This window comes from Somniosus microcephalus, chromosome 12 (assembly GCF_052327205.1).
Source record: "Somniosus microcephalus isolate GS21.2 chromosome 12, FLI_Smic_1.0, whole genome shotgun sequence".
In the NCBI taxonomy this organism is placed as follows: domain Eukaryota; kingdom Metazoa; phylum Chordata; class Chondrichthyes; order Squaliformes; family Somniosidae; genus Somniosus; species Somniosus microcephalus.
In genome coordinates, this window is record NC_140998.1 from 30,120,486 (window position 1) to 30,139,749 (window position 19,264).

The following is a 19,264-nucleotide window of genomic DNA, read 5'->3' on the forward strand; positions in this document are numbered from 1 at the left end:
TTAACTGATGCACAAGAAGTGTTCCAGCAGGGACTCGGAACACTAAAAGGCATAACAGCGACGATCAAAATAGAGGAAAATGCAAGCCCAAAGTTTTTTAAGCCCAGACCGGTACCTTATGCGATCCGCCCAGCCGTCGAAGCAGAGCTGGAAGGTTTGGAATGTTCAGGAGTACTGTCCAAAGTGGACTGGAGCAAGTGGGCTACACCCATCGTTCCTGTAATGAAGAGGTCGTTGAGTAATATGCCTGGGGAACCAAAGAAGGTTCGCTTCTGTGGGGACTTTAAGGTGACAGTGAACCCAGTCCTTCACACTGTACAATATCCGCTTCCGCGGATTGAATATATTTTCGCCTCGCTATCTGGAGGGAAACGCTTCACTAAGATTGATCTGGCCCAGGCGTACCTGCAAATGGAGGTAGAAGAAGCCTCGAAACAGTACCTCACGATCAACACTCATAAAGGTCTCTACCAATACAACCAGCTGGTGTTCGGGGTAGCATCAGCTCCGGCTATTTGGCAAAGGGCAATGCAACAAGTCCTGCGAGGGATTCCAGGGACCCAGTATTATTTGGACGACATCCTGGTCACGGGCGAAAATGACAGTGATCACCTCGCCAACCTAGAGCAGGTGCTCACTAGATTGAAGGAATATGGGCTCCGAGCTAATTGCCACAAATGCGAGTTTTTCCAGAAGCAGATCTCGTATTGTGGCCACGTTATTGATAAAGAGGGGTTACATAAGTCCCCTGAAAAGACTGAGGCAGTAGTCAAGGCTCCAGCACCGGAAAATGTGTCACAACTGAGGTCGTTCCTCGGGCTGGTGAACTACTACCATAAGTTCTTGCCGAATTTGTCTACCGTACTACACCCACTGAACACCCTACTGCAAACGGGGGTACCATGGAAGTGGAGTGACGAATGTAAATGAGCTTTCCAGAAGAGCAAAGTATTGATCACATCAAAAGAGGTGTTGGCTCATTTCAACCCAGCACTAACAATTCGGTTGGCGTGTGATGCATCACCCTTTGGCATTGGAGCGGTGCTGTCGCACAAATTCCCGGACGGCTTGGAGAGGCCAGTAGCCTTTGTGTCTCGGTCACTAACCTCAGCCGAGCGTAACTACGCCCAGATTGACAGGGAGGCACTCAGCCTAGTGTGGGGAGTGAAAAAGTTCAATCACTATCTGCACGGGCAGAAGTTCACCTTGCTGACTGACCACCAACCACTTGTCTCCATCTTTAATCCAAAGAAGGGCATTCCGGTGATGACTGCGCAACGGCTACAAAGATGGTCCCTTTTTGTAGGGGCGCACCAATATGAAATCGAGTATAAGGGCACAAAACAGCATGGAAACGCTGATGGGCTATCATGCCTGCCACTGCCTACTGCGGAGGAAGCACCAGCAGTGGATCCTGTCGAAATATTTCATTCGACTATAATTGAATGCTTGCCAGTAACTAACGCTGGTATAGAGAAGGAGACCCGAAATGACCCGACACTGTCTCGGGTATATTATTTGACGGTGAAGGGATGGCCAGCACATGGCGACTCACTGTTGCCAGCATTCTCATCCAGAAGAGAACAGCTGTCAGTATGCCAGGGGACCTTGATGTGTGGATCCCGAGTGGTAATTCCACCCAAGTTAAGGGAGGGAGTGCTCAATGAGCTTCACGAAGGTCATCTGGGAGGGGTGAAAATGAAAAGCCTTGCTAGGGCTTATGTGTGGTGGCCGGGGATCAATCAGCAAATCGAGGACCTGACAAAGAGCTGCTCAGGATGCCAGAAGGTCCAAAATGCACCACCACATGCCCCTCTACACCCATGGGAGTGGCCCTCATCTCCATGGCAACGGGTGCATATTGATTTTGCTGGTCCATTCATGGACTCAATGTTTTTAATAGCCGTGGATGCGCACTCGAAATGGCCTGAGGTGATCAAAATGTCCTCCACCACCACGGAGAAAACTATTGCAGTCCTACGGACCATCTTTGCCAGGAACGGCTTGCCAGAGCAGATTTGCTCTGATAACGGACCACAGTTTGTGTCCGAAGAGTTTCGAAGATTTATGAAAAGGAATGGGGTAAGGCATTACACATCCGCCCCGTATCATCCAGCCACAAATGGATTGGCTGAGAGGTTCGTACAAACCTTTAAAAAAGCAGTAAAGGCCATGTGCGATGACGACATTCCACTGCAGCATAAGGTGGACAATTTCCTGTTCGCCTACAGAAATGCGACACATGCAGTCACCAACCAGGCCCCGGCCATGATGTTCTTTAACCGAAGGTTGAGATCTCGTCTGGATTTGCTCAGACCAAATGTACGAAGAGATGTTGAGAGTAAGCAATTCCAGCACATCAATGAGAAGCCGACAAGGAGCTTCAATGTAGGGCAACCAGTCTTGGCTCGTGACTACCGAACAGAGAAATGGCAACCAGGAACGATATGCACACGGCAGGGGCCACTAATGTACACAGTGGATGTTGGGGAGAACATTGTGAGACGCCATGCTGACCAGATCCTAGAGTCACAGGAACGAGTCAACCCCATGTCTCGGCCATACGTACCTGGTGAGGAACCCGACATACAGGTTGCATCTACCTCAGAAACAATAGCATTGGAAGCTGATGAATCAACTGACGACAGGGTGCTAGAATCGCCTCCGCACCAAGAGCGAGACACTCGGGAAAGGCATTATCCAGATAGAATCAGGAAGCCTCCCCAGAGACTGAATATATGAATGGACTGTTTTCATATAACATTGTATATTAAAAATGTTAATTGTTAAATGAGTATTATGGTACTGTTAATCTAAAAGGGGAGGAATTGTAATGTAGTTAATGTATATATACCTTAAAGGAGAGAACTACTTTTTACAGCTCCTGTATACTGTTGTACCGGCAGTGACCACACCTGTATATAAACCCTGAGAAGTGATCTGTACAATTAGTTCTAGAGTAACCCTCATTCAGTAAACACCTGTTGATTCATTTCCCTGCAGTCTGTTGTCTGATTATTGAAGGACACAACATTAAGATACACGGACATAACAGATAATACAGTAATCATGGGACTTTAATCTACATATAGACTGGGCAAACCAAATTTGCAGTAACAGTGTGGAGGACGAATTCATGGAATGTTTCTAAGATAGTTTTTGAGATCAGTATGTTGAGGAACCAACTAGGGGACAGGTTATTTTAGATCTAGTGTTGTGCAATGAGAAAGGGTTAATTAATAACCTTGTAGTAAAGGGGCCTTTGGAGAAGAGTGACCACAATATGATAGAATTTTATATTAAGTTCAAAAGTGATTTAATTAAATCTGAAACTAGGGTCTTAAAACTAAACAAAGCAAACTATGTAGGTATAAGGGGCGAGTTGGCTACGGTAGATTGGGAAACGATGTTAAAAGGTATGTCGGTAGAAAAGCAATGGTTAGCATTTAAAGAATTAATACATAATTTACAACAAATATACATTCCTTTAAGGCACAAAAACGCCACAGGAAAAGTAGTCCAACCTTGGCTAAGAGAAGTTGAAGATAGTATTAGATCAAAGGAATTAGATCAAAAGATCACATTTAAAAAGGGCAGTAGACAGAAGGCTGGAAACTATAGACCGGTTAGCCTAACATCTGTGGTTGGTAAAATTTTAGAGTCCATTATTAAGGAGACAGTAACGGGACATTTGGATAAACATAATTTAATAGGACAAAGTCAGCATGGTTTTACGAAGGGGAAGTCATGTTTGACAAATTTGCTTGAGTTCTTTGAGGACGTAACATACAGGGTGGATAAAGGGGAACAAGTGGACGTAGTGTATTTAGTCTTCCAAAAGCATTTGACAAGGTGCCACATAAAAGATTATTGCTCAAGATAAAAAATCCCGGGATTGGGGGTAATATTCTGGCATGGGTGGAGGATTGGCTATCTAACAGAAAGCAGAGAGTTGGGATAAATGGTTCATTCTCAGACTGGCAATCAGTAACTAGTGGTGTTCCGCAGGGGTCAGTGCTGGGACCCCAACTCTTTACAATCTATATTAACGATTTGGAGGAAGGGACCGAGTGTAACATATCAAAGTGTGCAGATGATACAAAGATGAGAGGGAAAGTAGTGAGTGAGGAGGACATAAAAAACCTGCAAGGGGACATAGACAGGCTAAGTAAGTGGGCAGAGATTTGGCAGATGGAATACAATACTGGAAAGTGTGAGGTTATGCACTTTGGCAGGAAAAATCATAGAGCAAGTTATTATCTTAATGGCAAGAAACTGGAAAGTACTGCAGTACAAAGGGATCTGGGGGTCCTGGTGCATGAAACACAAAAGTTAGTATGCAGGTGCAGCAGGTGATCAAGAAGGCCAATGGAATGTTGGCTTTTATTGCTAGGGGGATGGAATATAAAAACAGGGAGGTATTGCTGCAGTTTTACAAGGTATTGGTGAGACCACACCTGGAATACTGCATACAGTTTTGGTGTCCATACTTAAGAAAAGACATACTTGCTCTCGAGGCAGTACAAAGAAGGTTCACTCGGTTAATCCCGGGGATGAGGGGGTTGACATATGAGGAGAGGTTGAGTAGATTGGGACTCTACTCATTGGAGTTCAGAAGAATGAGAGGCGATCTTATTGAAACATATAAGATTGTGAAGGGGCTTGATCGGGTGGATGCGGTGAGGATGTTCCCAATGATGGATGAAACTAGAACTAGGGGGCATAATCTTAGAATAAGGGGCTGCTCTTTCAAAACTGAGATGAGGAGAAACTTCTTCACTCAGAGGGTGGTAGGTCTGTGGAATTTGCTGCCCCAGAGAGCTGTAGAAGCTACATCATTAAATAAATTTAAAACAGAAATAGACAGTTTCCTAGAAGTAAGGGGAATTAGGGGTAACTGGGAGCGGGTAGGAAATCGGACATGAGGCTAGGTTCGGATCGGTCATGGCCCTGTGGGTGGCGGAGCGGGCCCAGGGGCCGTGTAGCCTGGTCCTGCTCCTACTTCTTGTGTTCTAATTCTGTGTTAGATTTCAGGAGATGGTTCTATTCACAGGGATTAGTGGAGACCTCGGGATCAGGCTGCCAGCTAGGAGTCCTTCAAGAGTAAATTGGGCCTGTTCCTGGCTGGGGTGGAGATCACCTCTTACAGAAGGTAAGTACTGCAGGAAATACAGGGACAGACTGATCTCCTGGACGAGTTTCGATCGCCTAGATGGGTCGGAGAGGAATTTCCCAGATTTTTTCTCCCAAATTGGCCATTGTTTTTTTTACCTGGTTGTTTGCCTCTCCCGGGAGATCACATGGGTTTGGGTGGGATGGAGAGTGAAAGTAGATTTGAGGTTAGGATCAGATCAGCCATGATCTTATTGAATGGCGAAGCAGGCTCGAGGGGCCGATTGGCCTACTCCTGCTCCAATTTCTTATGTTCTTATGTTCTTATGGAAGAGGCTTACAATGTTGCCAAAAAGAATAGTAAGCCTGAGGATTGGGAGAATTTTAGAATTCAGCAAAGGTGGACCAAGCAATTGATAAAGAAAGGGAAAGTAGAATATGAGAGAAAACTAGCGAGAGACATTAAAAACAGACTGTAAAAGATTCTTTAGGTATGTAAAAAGGAAAAGATTAGTGAAAGTAAATGTGGGTCCCTTACAGGCTGAGACAAAAGAAATTATGATGGGGAATAAAGAAATGGCTGAGAAATTAAACAAATACTTTGGGTTGGATTTTGTCAATGGGAAACTTTTGGAGGTGGGACTGCTGCTTGCCAGCTTTCAATCCTGCCTCCATCAGCTTCCGGCCAACCAGCGGGATTTTTTCCCTGATTGGCCCGCCCAGTGGGCTCAGCAGGCCAATTAGGGGGAAGTCACTGACAGAGCATGTCAACGTCGGATGTGCCATCTGTCAAGGTTCCTTGAAAGAAGAAATGTCAGCGTTTGACAGCTCTGTGAAGCTGTCAAACACTGACATTCTGTGTAGTTCGATGTGTCCTTATGTTCAGGACTCATCAAACCTTTCAACTTTGCAGAAATTACCTGGCTGTTGGGTTGGAGGATCCAACAGCCAGTCTGTGAAATCTACAATAAAGATGTCAGGACTCCGGATCCACAGCGGCTGAAGGCTGTAGGCAGAAACAAAGGTAAGTGAACATTTTATAACACTTTACATTCACTTTACATACTTACCACTCCACACTTGCACCCATCACTCACCTCTACATTGCACTTTCAGACCCATCCAGCCCCCGCAGACCTCCTACTCATCTCCTGCACCCTGGCGGGGTTCCCCGAGGTCGGGAAGCCTGCACTTGGAAAGGTAAAATGTTAACAGGCAGTTAATAGGATTTAATCCCTTTCTCACCTCGAGGAGACGGGACCAGGGGCAGGACGGCTTCCTGCCTCCTGGCAAAAGGGCATGGAGGCAGGATGGGAGCGGGTTTGCCAGCCGCCCCCATATTCTGCAACTTTACCGGCAATCCTGCCTCCATACCCGCCTCCTCGGGCTGACAAAATCCAGCCCTTTGTGTCTGTCTTCATGGAAGAATTTGCAAAAAAGCTCCCGAAAATAGTGGAAAACGAAGGGTCTAGCGAGAATGAGGAACTGAAAGAAATTAGTATTAGTAAAAAAAGAGTACTGGAGAAATTAATGGGACTGAAAGCCAATCAATCCCCTGGACCTGATGGCCTACATCCTAGGGTTTTGAAAGAGGTGGCTATAGAGATAGTGGATACATTGGTTGTCAGCTTCCAAAATTCCGTAGATTCTAGAATGGTTCCCTCAGATTGGAAGGTAGCAAATGTAACCCCACTATTTAAGAAAGGAGGGAGAGAAAATGGGGAACTACAGACCAGTTAGCCTGACATCAGCAGTAGAGAAAATGCCAGAATCTATTAATAAGGACATGGTAACAGGGCACTTAGAAAATAATAATAGGATTGGGCAGAGTCAATGCGGATTTAGGAAAGGGAAATCATGTTTGATGAATCTGTTAGAGTTTTTTGAAGTTGTAACTAGCAGAATAGATAAGGGGGGAACCAGTGGATGTGGTGTATTTGGACTTCAGAAGGTATTCGAGAAGGTGCCATGCAAGAGGTTATTAAACTAAATTAGGGCTCATGAGATTGAGGGAAATATACTAGCATGGATTGAGGATTGGCTAACGGACAGAAAACAGGGAGTAGGAATAAAAGGGTCATTTTCGGGTTGGCAGGCTGTAACTAGTGAGGTACTGCAAGGATCGGTGCTTGGGCCTCAGCTATTCACAATCTATATCAATTATTTGGATGAGGGGACCAAATGTAATGTATCCAAGTTTGCTGATGATACAAAGCTAGGTGGGAATGTAAGTTGTGAGGAGGATGCAAAGAGGCTTTAAGGGGATATAAACAGGATAAGTGAGTGGGAAAGAACATGGCAAATGGAATATAATGTGGAGAAATGTGAAGTTAGTAGGAAAAATAGAAAAGCAGAGTATTTTTTAAATGTTGAGAGATTGGGAAATGTTGGTGTTCAGAGGGACCTGGGTATCCTTGTACACGAATTACTGAAAGTTAACATGCAGGTACAGCAAGCAATTAAGAAAGCAAATTGTATGTTGGCCTTTATTACAAGAGGATTTGAGTATAAGAGTAAAGGCGTCTTACTGCAATTATATAGGTCCCTGGTGAGACCACACCTGGAGTATTGTGTACAGTTTTGGTCTCCTTTCCTAGGGAAGGATATACTTGCCATAGAGGGAGTGCAACGAAGGTTCACCAAACTGATTCCTGGGATGGGGGGGGGGGGTTGTCTTATGAGGAGAGATTGAGTAGTCTAGGCCTATATTCTCTAGCGTTTAGAAGAATGCGAGCTGATCTCATTGAAACATATAAAATTCTTACAGAATTTGACAGGGTAGATGCAGGGAGGATGTTTCCCTTGGCTGTGGAGTCTAGAACCAGGGGTCACAGTCTCAGAGTAAGGGGTCGGCCATTTAGGACTGAGATGAGGAGAAATTTCTTCACTCAGAGGGTGGTGAATCTTTGGAATTCTCTACCCCAGAGGGCTGTGGAGGCTCAGTCATTGAGTATATTCAAGAGAGAGATCGATAGATTTTTGAATATTAAGGGAATCAAGGGATATGGGGATAGTGCAAGAAAGTGGAGTTGAGGTAGAAGATCAGCCATGATCTTACTGAATGGTGATGCAGGCTCGAGGGGCCGAATGGCCTAATCCTTCTTATGTTCTTATGGTAACTTCTGAGCCTATTTTTTGGCTATTTTCTCCATTCCTCCCCGGTTACCCCTGATTTCACCAGTTGCGCATTACATCCCAAGCCAAACCCTAGTGGTTGGGCAGCTTCTTCTGTACTGCTCTGAATCAGCTGGCAGGTTGTGTGTGAGCAGTTTGGGGATTTGTCAATCTCCAACTTTCATTCTGCTCAGTGCCTCCCTGAAGTGTTGAGTAGTGTTTGGATTCAGCCTTTGTTATGGCAGCATTGACAGCTGCTCCAACACATCAACATGACTTGATGGTGGAACATTATTCCTTTTGCTGATGTAGATAAGGTCAAAAGAATTATGTTTGTTAACAAAAAGTATCTGTGTCTGCCTTTTGGTGGTCATCAAGGTGAGTGTCCTCATTGCTGGTAATCCAACACCTATCCTCCTTTGGTACTGTGGTAAACCACTTTTATCGTTCACTACCGTTACACTATGGTTATCACTGTTATATCGTTACACTATGGTTATCACTGTTTACACTGTTGTATCACCACACGAGGTCGCCTCTTGCCACGCTGTTATACCTGGGCTGACCACTGCTGACTCCGCCCATAGCTCCGCCTACTTGCCCAGGTATAAAGGTGGTCGACTGGCTGGTATTCCTCCTTGTTGGATCCGATCACCCACGAGGGTGGGCTCTGTTATTTAGCCAATAAAAACCTATAGTTACTTTCTTAACTCGTCGCTTTTCATTGGATGAATTGATAGGTATATCAGGTACACAGCATCAGCGTGAAGCACCCCCAGCTTTGGTACAAAATCAAAGCAAATAGCAGAAGAAACAGTAAAAGATACAGGGCTAGAAATTCAGTAGGCTTTGCGCCCAGTTTTCGCCCAAAGAGGGCTTTTGCGGCACTTGCTGAGCTTTCGCCGATATTCAGCGCTGCGGTAATGGCGGCGTTAGCCAGTAGTGCTGCGCCGCCACTGATGATGTCATCGGTGTGCGCAGTGCCCCGCTACCGCCCCGCTACCGGCCCGACTGCCATATGTAGTTGCGGCTGCCTCTTCCGCAGCGGCCGCAAACAGCGATCAGAAAACGGGGCCGTCCTGTAGCGTTAGTGGGGCGAGTTAAGGCGGAGGTGCGGTCGGCCGCTTTTTCGGTGGCCGCCTGCCCGCACCTCCTTCCCCGGCCTCCTCCACCCCCCCCCGCGGCATTCCCGGCTGTTTTCCGGGAGCCCGGCACTTCTCCGTGGTGCCGGGCTCATTTGCCAGCACTAGCGAGCGGCGATCTCGCTGTTGCAGGCACCTCCCCCTTAAGAGAGGGAGGAAGGCCTGCAGTTCCACAGCCTGCCACTCCGCAGCGGGTGGCGCTGCGGCACCTAGCGCGCCGATATTCAGTTTCAGCGCCCCAAGTGGGGGCGCCGAAACCCTTGAATAGCGGCCGCCTTCGAGTTGGGGCGCTGAAACTGAATTTCCGGCGGGCGCAAGTGGCTCCGCGCGCAGCGGTACTTTCTGGGCGCGAGCGAGCTGGCCGCCCCAACCTGAATTTCTAGGCCACAGTGTTACAAACAGTAATAGAGAACATTCACAATGGTTGGCCAAAAGGTTCCTGTCCAAAGTACTATCACATAAGGTCAGAGTTGAGTGTCGCAAGTGGACTATTACTAAAACAGAACAGAATAGTAATTCCACAGACTCTACATCAAGACATGCTCAAAAGGATTCATGAGGGACACCTCGGAATTGAAAAATGCAAAAGGAGAGCAAGAGACACTGTTTATTGGCCTCTCATTAATAAGGACATTGAGAACATGATCGGCGAATGTGAGACATGTCAGAAACACCAAAACAAACAAGCAAAGGAACAAATGATAGTCGCTGACTTACCAACAGCAGCATGGCAAAAGGTTGGTATGGACCTCTTTCATTTGAATGGTAAAGAATATCTAATAGTGATTGACTACTATTCTAACTATCCTGAGATGGTGCTGCTCTCAAGCACCATAGCAAGCAGTGTCATAATGCATGTGAAATCCATCTTCGCCAGACATGGAATTCCCAGGATTGCCGTTAGCGACAATGGTCTGTGCTTCAACTGTAAGGATTGGCAACAGTTGCAGCACAGTATGACTTTCAGCACATCACATCCAGTCCTTTGTATGCTCAGTCGAATGGTAAGGCAGAAAAAGGTGTTCAAGTTCTCAAACAGCTACTGAAGAAAGCAACAGAAAGCAAGTCTGATCCTTATCTCGCCCTGCTGAGCTACCGAGCCTCACCTTTAGACTCTGGTTCTTCACCTGCTGAACTCCTAATGGGTCGCAAGCTGCATACCACGCTACCCTGCTGTGGAAAAGAAAAGCAGAGTAAGGAACTGAGACAAAGACTTCAACTGTTAAAGCTGAAACAGAAATCATACTATGACAAGTCATCCAAAACTCTGAAACCATTGACAAGGGATGATGTTGTCAGGATTGAGGATCCAGATGCATGGAACAGGAAAGCTACAGTTCTTGAGGAAGTAGGACCAAGGTCATACACTGTTAGAACTGAGGAAGGACAGGTTCTCAAGAGGAACCGCCGTTCCCTCCTAAAAACACAAGAAACTATCCAAGAGCAAATCGATGACAATGCCGCAACTGAATCTTGTCACTCACCACCAGAACAATCTAACACAAACACACATACAGGCTCTCATGAAAACACATCAGACTTACCTGTGCTGAGAAGATCCACACGTGAAGTAAAAAAGCCTCATAGACTTAATCTTTTGAGTATAAAGTAAAGCTTTGAAAATGTGTTGACTGTTGTGAAAATGTTTATGTTTATAGAGCACTAACAAAAATGTTACTGATATCATCTTTATCATGTTTCTTGAAAGTTGATTGATATTGATTGATATTGATTTTGTTTAACCTCAAAGAAAGGGTGATGTAATGATCAGTAACCTGTCATTCTAGAATGGTACACTAGGTGGATCTGTATGTATATAAGAGTGGGCTACCCACGATGCACTAGGCTAACCACAAGGCAGTAGTCAAGATGGATGCTGTAGAAGTCCACATGGCATGAATAAAGTGACTAGCTAGAAGCTAGCTGTTCATAATGAAAATGACTAGTTATTAATGAACATAACAGTTATGTTACTGGACTAGTAATCCAGAGGCCTGGACTAATGATCATGAGACATGAGTTCAAATCCCATCTGGGCAGCTAGGGAATTTAAATTCAGACAATTAAATAAATCTGAAAAAAAAGCTAGTATCAGTAATGATTGTAGTTAAAAACCCATCTGGTTCACTAATGTCCTTTAGGGAAGGAAATCTGCTGTCCTTACCCGGTCTGGCCTATATGTGACTCCAGACCCACAGCAATGTGGTTGACTCTTAACTGCCCTCTGAAATGGCCTAGCAAGCCATTCAGTTGTACCAAACCGTTACAAAGAACTATACTAAGAATAAAACCGGACAGACCACTCAGCACCTGTCATGACAATGGCGCAGTCAAACCTGCAAAGTCCTCCTCATTACAGCTGCAACACTGGCATCCACCTGACAATGTGGAAAATTTCCCAGCTATGTCCTGTCCACAAAAAGCAGGAAAAATCCATTCTGGCCAATTACTGCCCCATCAGTCTACCATCAATCATCAGCAAAGTGATGGAAGGTGTCGTCGACACTGCTATCAAGCGGCACTTAATCACCAATAACCTGGTCAGTTTGGGTTCTTCCATGATCAGTTGGCTCCAGACCTCATTACAGCCTTGATCCAAACTGGACAAAAGAGCTTAATTCCAGAGGTGAAGCGAGAGTGACTGCCCTTGAAATCAAGGCAGCATTTGACCGAGTGTGGTGGGAAATCATGGGGAAAACGCCCCACTGTCTAGTCATACCTAGCACAAAGGAAGATGGTTGTGGTTGTTAGAGGCCAATCATCTCAGTCCCAGAACATCGCTGCAGGTGTTCCTCAGGGCTGTGTCCTATGCCCAAACATCTTCATCAATGACCTTCCCGCCATCATAAGGCCAGATGTGGGGATGTTCACTTTGATTGCACAGTGGTTCAGTTCAGTTCAATTCACAATTCCTCAGATAATGAAGCAGTTTGTGCCCACATGCTGCAAGGCCTGGACAGCATCCAGGCTTGGGCTGATAAGTGGCAAGTAACATTCACACCACACAAGTGCCAGGCAATGATCATCTCCAACAAGAGAGAGTCTAACCACCGTCCATTGACATTCAACGGCATTACCATCACTGAATCCCCCACCATCAATATCCTGGGGGTCACCATTGACCAGAAACTTAACTGGATCAGCCACATAAATACTGTGGCAACAAGAGCAGGTCAGAGGCTGAGTATTCTGTGACGACTGACTCGCTCCTGACTCTCCAAAGCCTTTCCACCATCTACAAGGCACAAGTCAGGAGTGTGATGGAATACTCTCCACTTGCCTGGATGAGTGCAGCTCCAACAACACTCAAGAAGCTCAACACCATCCAGGACAAAGCAGCCCGCTTGATTGGCACCCTATTCATCACCTTAAACATTCACTCCCTCCACCACCGGTGCACCGTGGCTGCTTTGTGTACCATCTACAAGATGCACTGCAGCAACTCGCCAAGGCTTCTTCGGCAGCACCTCCCAAACCTGTGACCTCTACCACCTATAAGGACAAGGGCAGCAGGTGCATGGGAACACCATCACTTACAAGTCAACACCATCCTGACCTGGAAATATATCGTCGTTGGGTCAAAATCCTGGAACTCCCTCCCTAACAGCACCGTGGGAGTACCTTCACCACACGGACTGCAGCGGTTCAAGTCTGGCTCAAAGCTGGCTCACCACCACCACCTTCTCAAGGGCAATTAGGGATGGGCAATAAATGCTGTCCTTGACAGCGATGCCCACATCCCATGAACAAATGAAAAAAAAGAATGGGCCACTTGCAGGAAGGAAAGAAAGAAAGAACATATGAACACTTATACAGCCCCTTTCACGACCTCAGGATGTCCCAAAGCGCATTACAACTGATGAAGTACTTTTTGAAGTTTAGTCACTATTTTAATGTAAGAAACGCGGCAGCCAATTTGCTGCCACTGCAGCAGCAAAGGTCCCACAAACAGCAATGTGATAATGACCAGAAAACTGTTTTACTTTTTCTAGGTTAGGAATCGGGGCAAATTGGTGTTGTGGATTCATACTTTTGAGATGAGACTGCCCCAAACTGTTTCCACGTAGGACCTTTGCTGCCAGTAGAGAGACTTTCATCCAATTAGTCTGGACTGAGGGGAAAGGATAACGTTATAATACAGCTCATCACCCAGTCCCCTCAGTGTACTGTACAGTAATCCCCACTCCCACATGGAATCTACAGTAACATCTGAAAAAAAATCTCAAGAGCAACATAAAATGACACAAAGGTGAAGAATGATTTAATTAATACAATAAACAGCAGATTCACTCTCATTTGTAGAATTCCATTAACCATACCCTTTCCCAGGAATTCAATCCCATTGCATAGAATTCCAGTGGAACAAATCTATTATTATTGAGAAAGCAAAGGATTAAACGGCTTCATATTGTATGAAATTTCTAATCCAGACAGAAGATTTCCTCATTTTTCCAAATTTAATAGTGAACGAAGTTGAATATCACCTGGAAATTGCAGGGAGTTCGAGCAATGGAATCATTGCTATGTATAACATAGGTTTGATTAATTAGTTTCTTTTCTTGATTAGGTTGAATTATGAATGATTAAATAAATTGTGGTACAGGGATTTACAAATGTATCCTTTTTATCTTTAATTTATAGATATACTGATTGAAGCATAACATTTCTTGGCAAACTGTCAGAGTTGAACTCTACAAAGTAAAATTAGAATAGTGTAAAGACAATAACCAGGGCCATGCCAAAGACAAATCATCAACACATAGATCAGTATCTCCACTGGTCAATCAAGGATTCAGTCACTTCTCACCACAAAAGATTGCACAACTCAATGGTAAACATATGAGAATTCCTCCGTCAACCTACCATTTTGAGCTTTGCAATTTTTGATGAAGGTATGAAATGGCAGCCTAATACATCTTGAAACAATCTTGGTTGAACAACACTGCAAACAAGAAAAATAGAAGTCTAGGAGAATCATATCAATACTCCCTGGATATTATGTTTTATCAAACCTCATTTATACTCCTTTCCCATCCGTTATCCAACTCCACCCCAGCACAATCATGCAGGGGATTTATCCCCGGTGTCCCGGCCAATATTTATCCCTCAATCAACATCACAAACAGAATATCTGGTCATTATCATGTTGCTGTTTGTGGGAGCTTGCTGTGCGCAAATTGGCTGCCGCATTTCCTACATTACAACAGTGACTACGCTTCAAAAAGTACTTCATTGGCTGTAAAGCGCTTTGGGATGTCCGGTGGTCATGCAAGGCGCTATATAAATGTAAGCCTTTCTTTCTTTCTCTCATTGGCACAATGTCTATGCTGTGCCATGTTTCACCTTGGGGTACTTATCAGTCTTGTATCAACAAAGCTTTGTTTTGATTTTCCAAATTTTCTGGGTTTTAATTTTTTTTTGATGAATTGCTATGCTAGGGTTACAGGTGGTAATAGACAATAGGGACGTAGACTATATTCCACTTTTGGCACCCACTATCAGCATCAAGCATTTCTCGGACAGGTAGAGTATAGATTAGGTGTGGAGTAATCTCTTTCAAATTTCAACAAGCTGGTTCAACCCTAGCTTGCTGTACCTGTGTGAATTTCCCACATCAGCTACTATTGGGACCCCTCTGAGACAGATTGCTAATCTACAGCAAGTTGCACTTATATAGCGTCATGAATGCTGAAAGTGAAAAGCCCCTGTTATTTTAGAGAAAGGGATCAGACACCAAACAGGAGTTTGGGGTGGTTTAACTGAACTGACCAAGGCATGGTTGAATATGTGGGTTGTGAGAAGGCTTTTAGAACTGGAGGGGGGGTGCGGGGTGAGCGGAGGAATGGCAATGGCTTTGCGAACAGAGTCTCATCATGCTAGGAAATGATGACTAAAATCTCTGGCACTGATGGTGGAGCAGAGGGAAGGGGGAAATACACACAAGTCCGGCGTCAGAGGAACAGAGGGTGCAAGCTGGAATATAGGTCTGGAGAAGATTGCAGAGATAGGATGGAGCAAGGCCAGGAGTGATTTATAGTGAAAGATGAGGATGTTGGCATCAATGCACTGGGGGGGGGGGGTGGTAGGAAGCCAGTGGAGGTTGGCACAGACAGGTGTAATAAGTGACTGAAAATAAGTTCAGGATGCAAGTGCTGATGTCCTGGATAAGTTGGAGTTTGTGTAGACTGAAGGTTGGAAAGCTGGCAGAGAGAGCATTAGAGCACTCAATCCTGGAGGTAATGGAGACACGAAGGACAGTCTCAATGGTAATAAGGTAAGGTGGAAGTGGAAGTAAGCGGTCTCAGTATTGGTCCAGATGTAAGTTTTGAAGCTCAGCTCAGGGCCAAATAGGACATCTAGTCCTGGCAATTAGTGCCAATTCGTGTTGCATTTTTGTGCTCTTGATTCATGCTTTTAGAAGAGGCATTGAGACGCGTTTTATACACAACCCCTACTGCTGGCAAAGAAGAAACTATTATCCCATCAGTCTGGACTGGAGTGTGTAATGACCAATAACATGTCATTCTATAGTGGACACTAGGTGGAGCCGTAGAGCTGTGTAGAGCTGTATATAGCTGTATGTATAAGACTACACTACACAGCTGTATGTATATTAAGACTACATTACCCATGAGGCACTAGGCTACCCACAAGGCAGCAGTCAAGATGGAGGCCTCTACAGATACTGTACCTAGTCCACATGTGCTCAATAAAAGTGTCTAGCAAAAGCTAGCTGTGTTCATAATAAGAATGTCTATTTATTAATGAACATAAGATGGTACCAGGATGGTGAAGATCTGCTGAAAATTGTGAAAAGCGATATGGAGAATTTGAAGCCACCAGAGCGTTTGAAACTCACAGGAAATATCGACTACAATTGGCAAATTCTTAAACAACAACTCGAACTCTACATTGCAGCCATCGGATTCAGTACGAAGCCAGACGCAAGGAAGATAACGTTGCTGCTTACGGTTGCAGGCCCACAGGCGATAGAGGTATTTAATACATTTGTATTTAATCCAGAGGAGAACAGAGAAAAATTAGAAGATGTGCTAAAAAAATTTGATGCACATTGCTCTCCCAAAAAGAATGAGATGTATGAAAGATACATCTTCCGTTCTCGGACACAGCAACAAAATGAGACTTTTGATAGCTTTATAACTGATCTGAAACTGAAAGCACAGACATGTAATTTCTCTGAGCTCAAAGCATCCATGATTCGTGACCAGATTGTGTTTGGTATTCATGATAAAAAAGTCAGGGAATGTCTGTTGAGAGAAACCGAACTAAATTTGGAAAATGCAGTGAAAATATGCCAAGCCAGCGAGCTAGCTCGAAAGCACGCGAAGACTTTCAGTGAAATCAGTAATGATGCGATTGTAATGAGTGATAATGCTGCTGTCGGTGCTGTGTCCTACAAGGGGAAGAAACGTGGGCAGAACAGAAATGAAAAGCAATCGGAGGATGAAATTTTTAATTGTAAACGTTGTGGTTACAAACACCAGTTAAGACAATGCCCAGCGTTTGGAAAAATGTGCACAAAGTGTAATGGAAAGAATCACTTTGCCAAACAATGCTTTTCAAAAGTAAAAACAATGAAAGGGCAACAAGTTAATGTGATTGAGGACACTGATTTAAGTGAGACATTTTTTGTAGGAATGGTGTCATGTGATGATATCAAAAAAGATACAGAAAATGTGCAGCCCTCAGAAATGGACAATGCTGAACATAAAGTCAATGCAGTAAAAGTGGACAAATGGATGATCCCACTGCAGATAAATGGAGCATTAGTTACATTGAAACTGGACACTAGGGCAAAAGCAAACTTAATCAGTATGAGTGACATAAAAACTATGAAAGAAAAGCCCAAAATACAGAAAAAGTCAGTACTACTGAAGAGCTATAATGGACAGAAAATAGATAGCTTAGGTGTATGCAGACTTAAAGTGACAGTCAAAGACAAAGTGCATCATCTCATGTTTTCTGTTGTGGCTGAAAGACTTGATTCGATACTAGGTGACAAAGTTTGTGAAGACTTAGAGCTGGTCAAGAGAGTCTACCATATAAACTGTGCCATAAGCAGACCAGATGACTCAGGTGATGAAGCAGAGAGCCCATCAAGGATGAAAAGGCCAAAGGGTATCCATGTCTTCAAAAAGCCTAGTTTCTCCAAGAAGAAAGAAAAAGACTTTAAGGTCAAAGAGAAGCCAAAGGAAGAAAAGCACAAAGAGGAAAAACACAAGGAGAAAAAGTCCAAAGATATAACCGCAGCAGATGTTGTTAAGCAGTGGAAAGAGTAAAAGAAAAAGAAGAAGCCTGCACCAGAGCAGGAAGCAGTTCCGGTGGATACTCCTTCTTCCCTCAGGCCAATCTTTGGTGTTCCATTAGCCGAGGCTGCTGAGAGGACTATGCTGTATGATGTGATCCAGCTGCCAGCAGTTTTTCGAGAGTGCATTGACTACATTGAGAGTTATGGCATGAAGAGTGAAGGAAACAGTGAAACCCTCTCCAAGCAAAGATCGCAAGGAGACCTCGATCTATACAAGAGCAGATCAATGACAATGCCACAACTGCATCTTGTCATTCACCGCCAGACCAATCTCATGAAGACACATCAGACTTACCCGTGTTGAGAAGATCCACACGTGAAGTAAAAAAGCCTGATAGACTTAATCTTTGAGTACAATGTAAAGCTTTGAAAATGTGTTGACTGTTTTGAAAATGTTTATGTTTATAGAGCACTAACAAAAGTGTTACTGATATTATCTTCATTGTTTTCTTGAAAGTTGATTGATATTGATTTTGTTAAACCTCAAAGAAAGGGGGATGTAATGATCAATAACATGTCATTCTATAGTGGACACTAGGTGGAGCCGTAGAGCTGTGTAGAGCTGTTTATAGCTGTATGTATAAGACTACACTACCCAGCTGTATGTATATTAAGACTACATTACCCATGAGGCTCTAGGCTACCCACAAGGCAGCAGTCAAGATGGAGGCCTCTACAGATACTGTACCTAGTCCACATGTGCTCAATAAAAGTGTCTAGCAAAAGCTTGCTGTGTTCATAATAAGAATGTCTATTTATTGATGAGAGAGTGGAACCCAGATCATAACCGGACTGACTGTATCCAACAAAGGGCAGATCCTCGAGCCATAGGAACTTCTGCCCAATTCTTTGATCTAAGACCCTTCTAAATGTGAGCCACAGTTACTCCCGCCATTTACCCACGCTTCATTGAATGCCGTCACTTTGACATTCAGAGCACTGGGCAGAAATCAGATCATGAAATGAGAAGCTGATAAGTCACTGAGCCACCTGGTGTGCTAACACTGACTTTCTTTTATTGTATTGAAGTGCTGGGGTCAACATCCAAGAGTAGGAATGATGCCAATCCCTACTCAACATTGAGAGGTGCTCTAAGATGGATCTATCTTATATGTTACTGAAACCCTCATCAATGCCTTTGTTAGCTCTAGACTTGACTATTCCAACTCTCTCCTGGCCGACCTCCCATCTTCCACCCTCCATAAACTTGAGCTCACCCAAAACTCTGCAGCTGGTATCCTAACTCACACCAAGTCCCGTTCACCCATCACCCCTGTGCTCGCTGATCTACGTTGGCTCCAGGTCCGGCAACGCATCAATTAAAAAAATCACATTCTTATTTTCAAATCCCTCCATGGCCTCGCCTCCTCCCTATCTCTGTAGTGTCCACCAGTCCCACAACCCCCCAAGATCTCTGTGCTCCTCCAATTCTGGCCTCTTGCTCATCAATGATTTAAATCGCTCCACCATTGGCCGCTGTGCCTTCAGGTGCCTAGGCCCTAAGCGTTGGAATTCCCTCCCTCTCTCTGCCACTCTTCACCTCGCTCTCCTCCTTTAAGCTGCTCCA